We start from the raw sequence: 12,267 nt of genomic DNA, 5'->3' as shown, positions 1-12,267 counted from the left end.
CGTCACTCATCATCAGGGAAATACAAATCAAAACCATGATGAGATACCACTCACACCTGGCTAAAATTAACAACACAAGAAACAACTGTTGGTGAGGATGCGGAGAAAGGGGAACCCTCTTGTACTTTTGGGGAATGCAAACTGGTGCAGCTGCCTGGAGAACAGTACAGAAGTTTCTCAAAAAGTTAAAATAGAACTACCCTATGATCCAGCAATTGCACTACTAGGTATTTACCCAAAGGATACAGAAATACAGATTCAAAGGGGTACATATACCCTGATATTTATAGCAGCATTATCAACAATAGCCAAACCTTGGAAAGAGCCCAAATGTCCATCAACTGATAAAGAAGATGTGGTATATATATAATGGAATATTACTCAGCCATCAAAAGGAATGAAATCTTGCCATTTGCAATGATGTGGATGGAGCTAGAGTGTATTATGCTAAGTGAAATAGGTCAGTTAGAGAAAGACAAATACTAATATGATTTCACTCACATGTGGAATTTAAGAAACAAAACAGATAAACCTATGGGAGGGGGAAATAGAAGAGAAAGAGAGGGAAACAAACCATAAGAGGCTCTTTATGATAGAGAACAAGTTGAGGGTTGGGGCACCTGGGTGACTCAGTTAGTTGACTGTCTGACTTCAGCTCAGGTCATGATCTCGTGGTTCATGAGTTCTAGCCCCACATGGGCTCTGTGCTGACCGCTCAGAGCCTGGAGCCTGCTTCACATTCTGTGTCTCCCCTTCTCTGCCCCATCCCTGCTCACACTCTTTCTCTGTCTCTCAAAAATGAATAAACATTAAAAATATTTAAAAACAGGGGCGCCTGGGTGGCTCAGTCAGTTAAGCGGCCGACTTCGGCTCAGGTCACGATCTCACGATCCGTGAGTTCGAGCCCCGCGTCGGGCTCTGTGCTGACAGCTCAGAGCCTGGAGCCCGTTTCAGATTCTGTGTCTCCCTCTCTCTCTGCCCCTCCCCGGTTCATGCTCTGTCTCTCTGTGTCTCAAAAATAAATAAACGTTAAAAAAAATTTAAAAAAATATTTAAAAACAAAAACAAATTGAGGGTTGATGGAGGGAGGTGGATGGGGGGTAGGCAAATGGGTGATGGGTATTAAGGAGGGCACTTATGTTGAGCACTGGGTGTTATATGTAAGTAATGAATCACTAAATTCTTCTCCTGAAAACAGTATTACAACATAATGTATGTTAACTAACTAGAATTTAAATAAAAATGTGAAGAAAAAAAAAGGAAGTGATTCTTTACATTTACTGAAATACTCACACTCATTTACTGAAGTACAACTAGCTGGGATACTGCTTTCCCAGAAGGCGTTTCCTACCCAGGGGAAAGAGATAATGCTGACAGATGTTTCATCCAGACCTGATCGTTTCCTTTCCCCCAACTAAGTATGTCTCTCCTTTTATCAGATAACTTGAGTCCACTGGCTTTACCATTCTGTGCACAGTATTTACCCCTCTGAGCTATCTTTTCATAGATGCCTTGGAAACAAGCCCCCTTCTGTTAACACGCTGTCTTCAGACAGAGCACAGCATGCTTGGGAGATTTCACCATGTTTGGTGGTCGAGTCCTCCTCAGGTTCTTCCATTATATAACCACAGTATCTTGGATGTTGTTATTGTGATCAACAGCGGTTTTAAAATATGTCCCCCAATGTTTGACTAATGTTCTCTTTAAGAGATGGATTTGCATCGCACCCCCCCCCCCACCTTCTGCCTTGTGACTTGTTTCTGATGAGCAGTGGTGGCAAGTGATCGATGTTGCCGAAATGTGTCAAAATGTTAATAAATATTGGTTGATTAGTAACGTTTGACTCCAGGGTGGGCCCCACCCCCATCAGAATTATTGGTGGTCCCGGGACAACCCTGTAGCTCAAGAATCAGGATTTTCAAGAAGAACCAGTTCTCCGGTGGACGTGGCTGTGAAGACTGGTCTAATTTGGTCACTCACTTCCTCAGCAAGCTGGGAGGGGCTCAGTTTGACACTGACCTGCCCAACAAGAAGGTCTGAATTGATTCTGAGCACACGGGAGCCGCTGCTGGAGCCGCTGGGGAAAACAGGAAAGGCCATTCCTACCTTGACCTTAGTGGAGGCCTGGGTCCCAGCCCGCAGGATGGACCGAAGGGGCCAGGATGCTGGTCCTCTCCTGGCTTCCGGAGCAACGGGAAGCCCAGTAGCCCTGCTCAGCGGTGGGAGTTCGTGTGGCTCTGTTCGTGTGGCCTCACTGGCTCTGTTCCTCCCTAGCTTCCCTGCAATAAAATCGAGCTGCCAACACAATAATAAATATAAATTATGTTTGGCTAGTGATCGTGAGTGATTTCTCGTCTTCCATTTCCCTTCACTATTAACTGCTGCTCGTCTGCTGTACACTGGGCGGCCAGAGGTCAAGGCTTGCAGCGGGGGCATGCTGCTAGGAGTCAGTCTGGGGAAGCAGCTTACTTTTATTTTTGAGGCTTTAATGCCCATGTGGGGCTCCTTTTGGGGAAAGCTGGCTACTTGAGCCCACCACTATGGAGGAAAAGCGGGCAGCAAACCCAAGGACAGCCAGCTGTGGGTTGACCAGCAGCCCCAGAAGGACACCTGTAACTAACTGAACCCTTCAGCCCCTCTCTCTCTCGGAGTGTTCGAATGTGAGTCTCAAGAGGGCTCCTTCTGCGGATGAAGCAGGGGAGGAGGCAGAAGCCTACAGAGGTGCTGAGAGAGGGTAGGGGGCAGAAGCCCACTTGCTACAGAGCAAGGCTGTAGGAATGGTAATGGCAGAGGCAGAGATTAGCTTTGTCGCCAGAGTCTGAGCAACAGATGCCAGGGGCCATTTGGCAGGGCTCCAGGCATCAGAGCTGCATGATCCCCTAAACCAAGCCCCGTTTGCCTCCAGGGCTTTTTAAGGAGAGAGAGTAGGGGGCGCCTGGGTGGATCAGTCGGTTATGCGTCCGACTGCAGCTCAGGTCATGATCTCGTGCTTCGTGGGTTTGAGCCCCACATCGGGCTCTGTGCCGACAGCTCAGAGCCTGGAGCCTGTTTCAGATTCTTTGTCTCCCTCTCTGTCTGCCCCTCCCCCATCCACGCTCTGTCTCTCTCAAAAATAAATAAACGTTAAAAAAAATTTTTTTTTTCAAAAAGGGGAGACAGTAGTGCTCTCGTGTAAGTGGCTGCCTAGCCTGTTTCTGTTTGCTTATTTAGCAAGGTGAACTGTGGGGAGGTAAGGAACTCAGGCTCGCCTTCACCAAAGTATCCTGACTTTCTTGACCTTGATCTTTTTAAAATGTAAGCATTTGATCTACGGAGCCTGGAATATACATTAAAATTCATGGAAGAGGAGACATATTTTTGAACTGAGGTCCTGTTTTCCAATTTCTTTTCCTTTCACTTCGGGTCTGGCAGGAGGTTTTTATATTGCCTCTCAGGTGTGGGGACCAGCCACTTCGTGGTGCTTGTAAAGAATGGAATAGCTTTTGGGGAAAAAAAAAAAAAAAAGTTAAACGAAATTCCTTTCCAGGATGCTGTTGGCTCTAAAATTCCTTCTCAGGGTATCAGCTAGCATGACTCAGGTGCTCGGGCCACGGTTATGGGATTCCTGCTCATCTCTGCTCCTCAAACATTCAGTTCCACCATCTCCCTCCCTACTTCTCTCACTGCCTTCTCAGCCTGTCTTGGCTCCTCCACTCTTTCCTTTCTCCCTGTTCTTCTGGCACGATGCAATACTTCCCGGCACCAGACATTATGACACCGTGTTGATAGATAAGGAGCCCAAAGGGCTGGCATGAGGGAGGAACAGGGCTCAGTGAGGGCAGTCATTGCCAGCTGTCACTGGGGAATGGATGGGGAACATAGCTGTGGGCCCAGGAAAGCCAAAAAAGGAGGGCTTTCTAAACAGCCCCCAAAGAAATCCAGAAACCATAAAGGAAAAATGAATCTATCCAACTACACAAAATATTTTAAATTGTGAGGGGCGCCTGGGTGGCTCAGTCGGTTGGGCATCCAACTTTGGCTCAGGTCATGATCTTGCCGTCCATGAGTTTGAGCCCCGCATCGGGCTCTGTGCTGACAGCTCAGAGCCTGGAGCCTGCTTGGATTCTGTGTGTGTGTTTCTCTCTCTGCTCCCCCACTCTCCACCCCCGGTCACACTCTACCTTTCTTCCTCTCGAGAATAAATGAACATTGAAAAATATGTATCTAAAATTATGCAGTGGTAAAAGATACCATCAATAAAGGCAGCAAGCACATGACAGAGTAGGGAAAATAATACATGTGAGAGACAAAAGGTAAATGTCCTTCCTATACAAAGAACACTCTACAACTGAATAAGGAAAAATATGAAAAGCCCAATAGAAAAATAGGTTAAGGTGTGAATAGGCAATTCACAAAGGAGAAAACACAAACTTCCAAAAGACATAAGATGATGCTTGACCTTTCTTTTAGTCAGAGAAATGCAACATATAATAATGACATGCTATCTTTTGCCCATCAGATTGGGAAAAAACAAAAAAGATGTGCAGAGTAAGGAAATGCTGCACCCATACACTGTTCATGACATATTAAGTGAGAAAAGCAAGTTGAAAATTTAGACAAATAGATAGCATGAATCAGTTTCTGTATTCTAAGAAAACCATGGAGACGGGGCGCCTGGGTGGCTCAGTTCGTTTAGTGTCTGACTTCGACTCAGGTCATGATCTCATGGTTTGTGGGTTTGAGCCCTGTGTCGGGCTCTGTGCTGACAACTCAGAGCCTGGAGCCTGCTTGGGATTCTGTGTCTTCCTCTCTCTCTACCCCTTCCCTGCTCATGCTCTGTCTCTCTCAAAAAATAATAAAAAAACATTAAAAATTTTTTTAAGTAAGTAGGAGATAAATAATTAAGTGGCGCCTAGGTGGCTTAGTCGGTTAAGTGTCCAACTTCAGTCACCTTACGATGTTGCCGTCCATGAGTTCAAGCCCTGCATCGGGCTCTGGGCTGACAGCTCAGAGCCTGGAGTCTGCTTCGGATTCTGTGTCTCCCTCTCTCTCTGACCCTCCCCTGCTCATTCTCTCTCTCTCTCTCTTTCTCTCTCTCTCTCAAAAATAAATAAGCATTTACAAAATGTTCTTAAAAAGCATGGAGAGAGAGAATAATCAGTGGGTGGGTCCCTTTAAACTTGAAGGAAAAAAAATAAGAAATACACAGCAAACTGTTAATCTGGGAAGTGGAAAGTGGGGTCTTGTAAATCTTAGTGTAGTTTCCTTTTTAAGCATAGTTGGTTTATGGGTGGTTTCACTTTGCGTGTTTTCACTGATATTTCAACTCAATTATAAACTGTGATATCGTAAGGATGTTTGTGGTAGCTGGTCATGCGGCATGCTGATTTTGCTTCAGTCACTGTACTAGGGTGTTTCTACATGTTAGTTTATTTTATCCTTGCAATCCCCAGCGAAAGACACGATTAGAACCATTTTGCAGGTGAAGAAGATGGAACTTGAGTAGCCAAAGTGCCTGGTCCACAGACTTTGGCTGCAGTCATGCCTTACAGGCAGTTGAAAGCAAAGTTGCAGTCAACGTGGGTGACACTCATGTCGTTATAAAGACAGAATGTAAAGCCTCCGATTTGATGAACCCTCTATGAGGCACATGGATGATCTTTAAAAACTGAGTCTCAAATAATACCCTTCCCCAGCTGAGGTCAAGTCTCCTTCCTTTTGACTTTTGATGTCCTGGCTTTGTAGAATTGCGGGGCTCCAGCCAGGGACCCGAGTGAGGGTGGAGTGAGGGCAGAGGTTTGCAGCCCCAAGCGCTAGAAGGCAGCTTTACCCCCGCTCATTTAATCCTGGATTAACCAATGCTAAATGGGAGTCTAGGTGTATCATGTGCCCACATTTTCAACAACACTTCCAACTCTTCCTCCACCCCTTTCTCAGGATACATCCCCAGCTGTGAAGTCTCCAGAAGCCCCCTTCCACAAAGCTGGCAGCTCTTGGCCAGGACTATGGCAATGATTCCAGACCTCTGAAGAGTCTAAATCCCCTCTCCTAAGTTAGTATGTAAAGAGGCGGTGCTAGTCGTCCATGCTGGAGTTGGGGTAGGAGGTGTGGGGGAGGGGAGGCTGCAGAGGGGTCAAAGCTGCCAGGAGGAACTGGAGCCAGTGGAGCAGTTCATACCTGGGAGGGGAGGGAGTAAGGAGAGCAGGAAAGCCAGTGGTTCTGGAGTGAGTCTGCATGGGTCATTTAAAAAGTGGGAGGTGGGGGGTACTTCTGTGGCCACAAAACAGTTCTGGGGAATACGGTAGCCTGGAAAATACAAAATATTATGAAAGAGACAGCTAGGGGCACCTGGGTGGCTCCGTGGATTAAGTGTCTGACTTTTGATTTCAGGTCAGGTCATGATCTCATGGTTCATGAATCTGAGCCCCACATCAGGCTCAGTGCTGACAGGGCGGGGCTTGCTTGGGATTCTCTCTCCCTCTCCCTGCCCCTCCCCTGCTCATGCTCTCTGTCTCTCTCTCTCTCAAAATAAAAGAAAAAAAAAAAGAAAAAAGAAAAGAGACAGGTGAACACCTTGGTCTGCGCTTAAATGATCCCAGTGTGTGTTTGGGGGGTGGGAGTGAGCAGTGTGGGAGTCTTCCAAGTTCTGATGACTTAATTCAAGTATCAGGCCACCTTTCCTGCCCTTGGAATCTCCCCACCTTTCAGTTAAAGAATCTTCCCTCTTTCCTGGCTGCAGTCGGCAGCGCAGGTCACAGTTCCAGCTTCGCTGGGGGATGGGCAGATTGCCTGGTTCTGTCCACCGAATCAGATCTACTGCCCTAAGAAGAATAGGAGGCCCTTGGCTCAGCTCAGGGCTTTCAGAAAGTCCTTGGGGGTTATTAGACCACAGCCTTCAAACTTTTTAAACTGCAACCCTTAGTAAGAAATACACATTGCAACCTAGTACACAAGTGCTCACTAGCACGTGCACACACGCACACAGCAGCAAACTTCAACAAACAATACTTAATACTTAACCCTAATTATCCATGGTGCACTTAGATTGTTTTCCGTTCTATCCTTTCCTTTCTTCGGTTTTTGAAATGTTTGTAACTGCTCACAACACTCTCCGTTAATTTCAAGACCAGTGAGTTAAGACCAGCAGTTTGAAACACAATCAAAACAATGGAATTATGCAGACATTTTGGAGAGAAGCCGTCAGTTTGCCTCAGGCACGTGTGCTATAGGAGAAACCCGGACGGAGGGCGAGTTGTGGTCCAAGGCCATCTCTCAGGCCCTTCTGGGTGAGACATTCTCAGTCACCATTGGCTTGACTGTGTTGAGTCAGATGGTGAAATGGACCACTACAGTTCTAGAATGAAAATAAGATTAATTATTGAGAGCTTTCTACGTGCTGGACATTGTTCTAAGCACTTTACTCCAATTAACGCACTTAATTTTCATACCACCATCATGCCGTTCGTAGTATTATTTATTTCTGATGGACAAGTTTGGGAACTTAACCTCCTGGAAATGGCTGATATGTGTTGATGGAGGAATCAAAGCCCATTGGTTCCAGAGCCCCTGACTCTTAAAGCATCACACCTACCTACTCCCTACCCAGACCTTCTCTGGGATTTCACTACCAGTTCATTTTGCCATCTTTTCAAAGCATGCCATCCAGTGCTGAGTTCAGCAGGCTCTGGCCAGAACCCCACAGTGGACTTAGACCAGAGCTGAGACCCCGGCATGGTCACCAATCCAGGAGTCTTTAATCCTGGTGGATTCAGCAGAGTGTTCTTTCAATACACATTTACCAAGTCCCTCCAGCTGAGAAGATCGAGGCTGGAAGACATCTCCGAAACTGTCCTTTTGCTGAGGGACTTTCATATGAGATAAAAGGGGCACAGGCTTCCCTCCGCCCCAGGCCTCCACTTTTGTCTGTTTTAGATGTGGAGTTTCTGCATAAGCTCATACTTGAACAAAATAGCTTGCTATTAAAACAAATTGTTGGTTTTCGGAGAGGTGAGCAAAAATTTTAGGGAGTTGGTTTTCTTTTGGAAACTAATTCATTGAACGGTTTATTATTATGGTAAAATACATACAGCGTAAAATTTACCATTAGTGACGTTGAGTACATTCACAATGTTGTGCAATACTCACCACTATATAGTGCCAGAACGTTCTCATCACCCCAACAGGAGACTTCATGTCCACTAAACAATCACTTATTACCCTATTTCCCAAGCCCTTGGCAACCACCAATCTACTTTCTCTGTCAGTGGATTTGCATATTCTGGATATTTCCTAAAAATGAAATCATACAATACATTGTCTTTTGTGGCTGGCTTCTTTCACTTAGCATAATGTTTTCAAGGTTCAGTCTTGAGGTAGCATAATATCAGTGCTTCATTCCTTTTTATGGATGAATAATATTTCATGTGTGGATATGCCACAATTTGTTTATCCATTTATCAGTGGATGGCTATTTGAGCTATTTGAACCTTTCTGCTATTGTGAATAATACCGCTGTGGGCAATTGTGTACAAAGTTTCTGTTTGAACACCTCTTTTCAATTCTTTTGAGTAAACACCCAGCAGAGGAATGGTTGAGTCACAAGTTATTGAGAAACTGCCAAAGTGTTTTCTATAGTGGCTGCGCCATTTTCCTGCCCACCAGCAATGGACAAAGGGTTCCGATTTTTCCACATCCTTGTCAATACGTATTTTTTATTTTTAAAAAATTAGAGCTACCCTATAGGGTATAAAGTGGTATCTTACTGTGGTTTTGATTTGCATTCCCAAATGACTAACCATCTTGAGTATCTTTTCATGTGTTTATTGGCCACTGTGTATTTTCTTTAGAGAAATGTCTATTCAATCCTTTGTCCATTTTTCAACTGGGTTGCTTGGCTTTTTGCTGATGAGTTGTAGGAGTTTTTAATATATTCTGGATATGAGTCCCTTCTCAGATATATGATTTGCAAATATTTTGTCTCCTTCTATGCGTTGTCGTTGCATTCTCTTTATAGTATCTTTTGATGCATGTAAGTTTTTAATGTTCACAAAATCCAATTTATCACTTTTTTCTTTTATTCCTTGTGTCTTTGGTGTCATTAAAAAAAAAAAAAAAAAACACTCCTGAATCTGAGGTCATGGATATTTACCCATATGTTCTCCTAAGAGTTTTATGTTTTAGCTCTCACATTTAGGTCTTTGATTCATTTTGAGCTAATTCTTTAATATGGTGTGAGGTAGGATTCAAACTTCATTCTTTTGCATGTGGATATTTGGTTTTCCCACCACAATTTTCCCATTGAATGCAATTCACATCTTTTAAAAATCAATTGACCCTAGATGTATGCATTTTGTCCTGGACTCACAAATCTATTCCACTAATTTATATGTCTACCCTTATGTCAGTTCCACAGTTTTCTTTCTTTTCTTTTTTTTTTCCTTAAGTAAGCTCTATGCCCAACGTGAGGCTTGAACTCATGACTCCGAGATCAAGCATTGTATGCTCTACCAACTGAGCTAGCCAGGTGTCCCAGTCCCACTATTTTGATTACTGTAGCTTTATGTAAGTTTTGAAATCACGAAGGGTGAGTCCTCCAATTCAGTTCTTTTTCTTTTTGTTTTTAAATGTTTATTTATTTTGAGAGACAGAGGGACAGAGAATCCCAAGCAGGCTCTGCGCTGTTAGTGCAGAGCTTGATGTGGGGCTCAAACTCACCAACTATGAGATCATGACCTGAGCCAAAATCAAAAGTCAAATGCTTAACTGACTGAGCCACCCAGGTGCCCCTGGTTCTTTTTCAAGATTGTTTTGGCTACTTTCAGTCCTTTACAATTCCATGTGAATTTTTGGATAGCCTGGTCCATTTCTGCAAAACAGCCTTTCGGATTTTTATAGGGATGACGTGGGATCCATAGATTGCTTTGCATAGTATTGCTATCTTAACAATATTAAGTCTCCAGATTCATGAAGCTGAAATGTTTTTCCGTTTATTTAGATCTTTATTTTCTTTCAGCAATGTTTACAGTGTGTGCCTTGCATCTCCTTGGTTATAATTTATTCCTGAAAAATTTTAAATTAATGAACTGTTTTGTGGGGCAGTTTTAGTTTTATGGAAAAATTGAGCAGAAGGTACAGAGAGTTCCAACATACTCTCTAATTTTTTTCTTTGATGCTATTATAAATGGAATTGGGGTTGTTTTTTTTAAATTTCCTTTCGGTGTTGTTAATTGTTAGTGTATAGAAACAAAACTGATTTTTAGGGGCGCCTGAGTGGCTCAGTTGGTTAAGTGTCCGACTTTGGCTCAGGTCATGATCTCATGGTTCGTGGGTTCGAGCCCCACGTTGGGCTCTGTGCCAACAGCTCAGAGCCTGGAGCCTGCTTCGGATTCTGTGTGTGTCTCTCTCTCTGCCCCTCCCCCACTCATGCTCTGTCTCTGTCTCTCAAAAACAAATAAACATTGAAAAACATTAAAAAAAAAAAAAGAAATAAAACTGATTTTGGGGCATTGATCTTGTACCCTGCAACTTGCTGAATTTTTTAGCTCCCATTCCTAGTGATACTTGACCTTTGCTCTAGTCCACACACTTTCTCCACATTTAACTGTTGATGACACTCAGTAGCTGGGATTTGCTAGGGTCCTGCTGCCCTTTATACCTGAGCTTTGGTCCAGCTTAGTGCTTTCCCTTTAGTATTCAGAACACCAGCTCACTCCCAGAATTGAACCCCGGACTTTTCTGGGTAATTTACAGGCACAAATCTCATCAAGACGCCTCTACAAAGCCTCCTGTCTCTGTCTCTCCCTTCCAACTCCCCAATCTTCCCCCCCCCCACCCCATTTGCTCCCATTTAACTATTATCTTGAGCTGGGCTGGACTCCCACCCTGACCCAGCCCCAGTTCTGGCAGGTTGGAGGCAAAGATAACTTGGGGTAAGTTAAACCCCAGGACCCTTTGTCCCTGACCTCCCACCTGGAGCAGAGAAGCACCAGGGGCAACCCCTCTGTTCCGCCCCCACTCCCTGGGCCTGGTCTCCCCCCACCCCACCCCACCCCTCACCCTGTCCCAATGAGCCCTTGTCTCAGACCTCCCAGAGCTCTGCACAGGCTGCCTTGGCAAGGTCAGACCCTTTGCCTGCAAGATGCCTGCCAGGAAAACAGTCAAATTCAGCATGCAAACCAGGATTATTTTAGGAGTTAGGGGCCTCCTGCTTGGAATCTGGTTTCCATGCTCACAAAAGGCAGCCCTAGAGGTGGAACTTTCCTCTCCAGACCCAGAGAATCTGTGGGCAGAGACAGTGGGGTGGGAATGCGGCCTGCAGATTGAGTGGGTGAGAGGGAGGGGGAAGGAGGAACTGCAGGCCCAGTGCCCCGCCTGGTTGCCTAGGTGACGGAAAGAGAAGTTGGTGGTGGGGGGGGGGGTGGTGTGGAGAAGTGGCCGGGTAGGCTGAGTTATTTGAGCATCTCGATCTTAACACCATCTAGAAGTATCCATCTTTGCGTCTCCTGCTCCCAATAGCTCAGCCCCTGCTGGGGAAGCAGGGCTGCCAGAGCCCAGGGGACTCTTCCCCACTCTTTTACCCTGGTACCCAGGGTTCTGCTGCTCTATTTCTTGGAGAAATAGAATGTCAGTCCTGGAAAAGGAATTGCAGAGTCTCCTGGCCCAGTGGTTTTCAAATAGGCTTGTAGCAACACATCCTTGTTTCAGAAGAAATCTTACCCAGAACCCCAATATGCAAAACAGACACGTGGAGAGCTGCTCACCCTCCCCTCCCCAGGACTCTAGGGCCGCATCACCCAGAATGTGAAAATCTCTGGTCTGGGCCCAAACCCTCATTGTACACATGGGAAAACAGATCCCCAGACAGCGCTGACTTGCTTAAGGACACCCAACAGATGAGTTCACGGCAGAACCGGGATGGGCACTGGCCTCCCTAGGGCCATAACAGAAAGAAGCAGACCCTTGAGGTGGTAGGGAGAAGAACAGGGACCACAGGTGTCTTAAGAACCTGGAATCTGCTGGGACAACCCAGTGCCCTCCTTTCACAGAGGAGGAAACTGAGGCCCGGAGAGGGGGCAGTAGCTTGTTAGTGGAGTGATTCTAAAAGGGAGTAATATTCCCTTAGAAAGAAGATGAATTTGAACATTTGGCTTTTTGGCTAGCTCGTGCAGTCTTTAATGAAATTCCGAGGTGCCAGATGGTGTAGGGGGAGGAGCACTGGCCTGGGAGTTTCATCCCCCTCTGTTACAGACAAGCCCCATGACCTTGGGAGATTTATTTTAAAGAGCCAAA

Source organism: Prionailurus viverrinus, chromosome B3 (assembly GCF_022837055.1).
Source record: "Prionailurus viverrinus isolate Anna chromosome B3, UM_Priviv_1.0, whole genome shotgun sequence".
Taxonomy (NCBI): domain Eukaryota; kingdom Metazoa; phylum Chordata; class Mammalia; order Carnivora; family Felidae; genus Prionailurus; species Prionailurus viverrinus.
The sequence above is the reverse complement of the archived record's forward strand: the minus strand, read 5'-3'. Positions refer to the sequence as shown.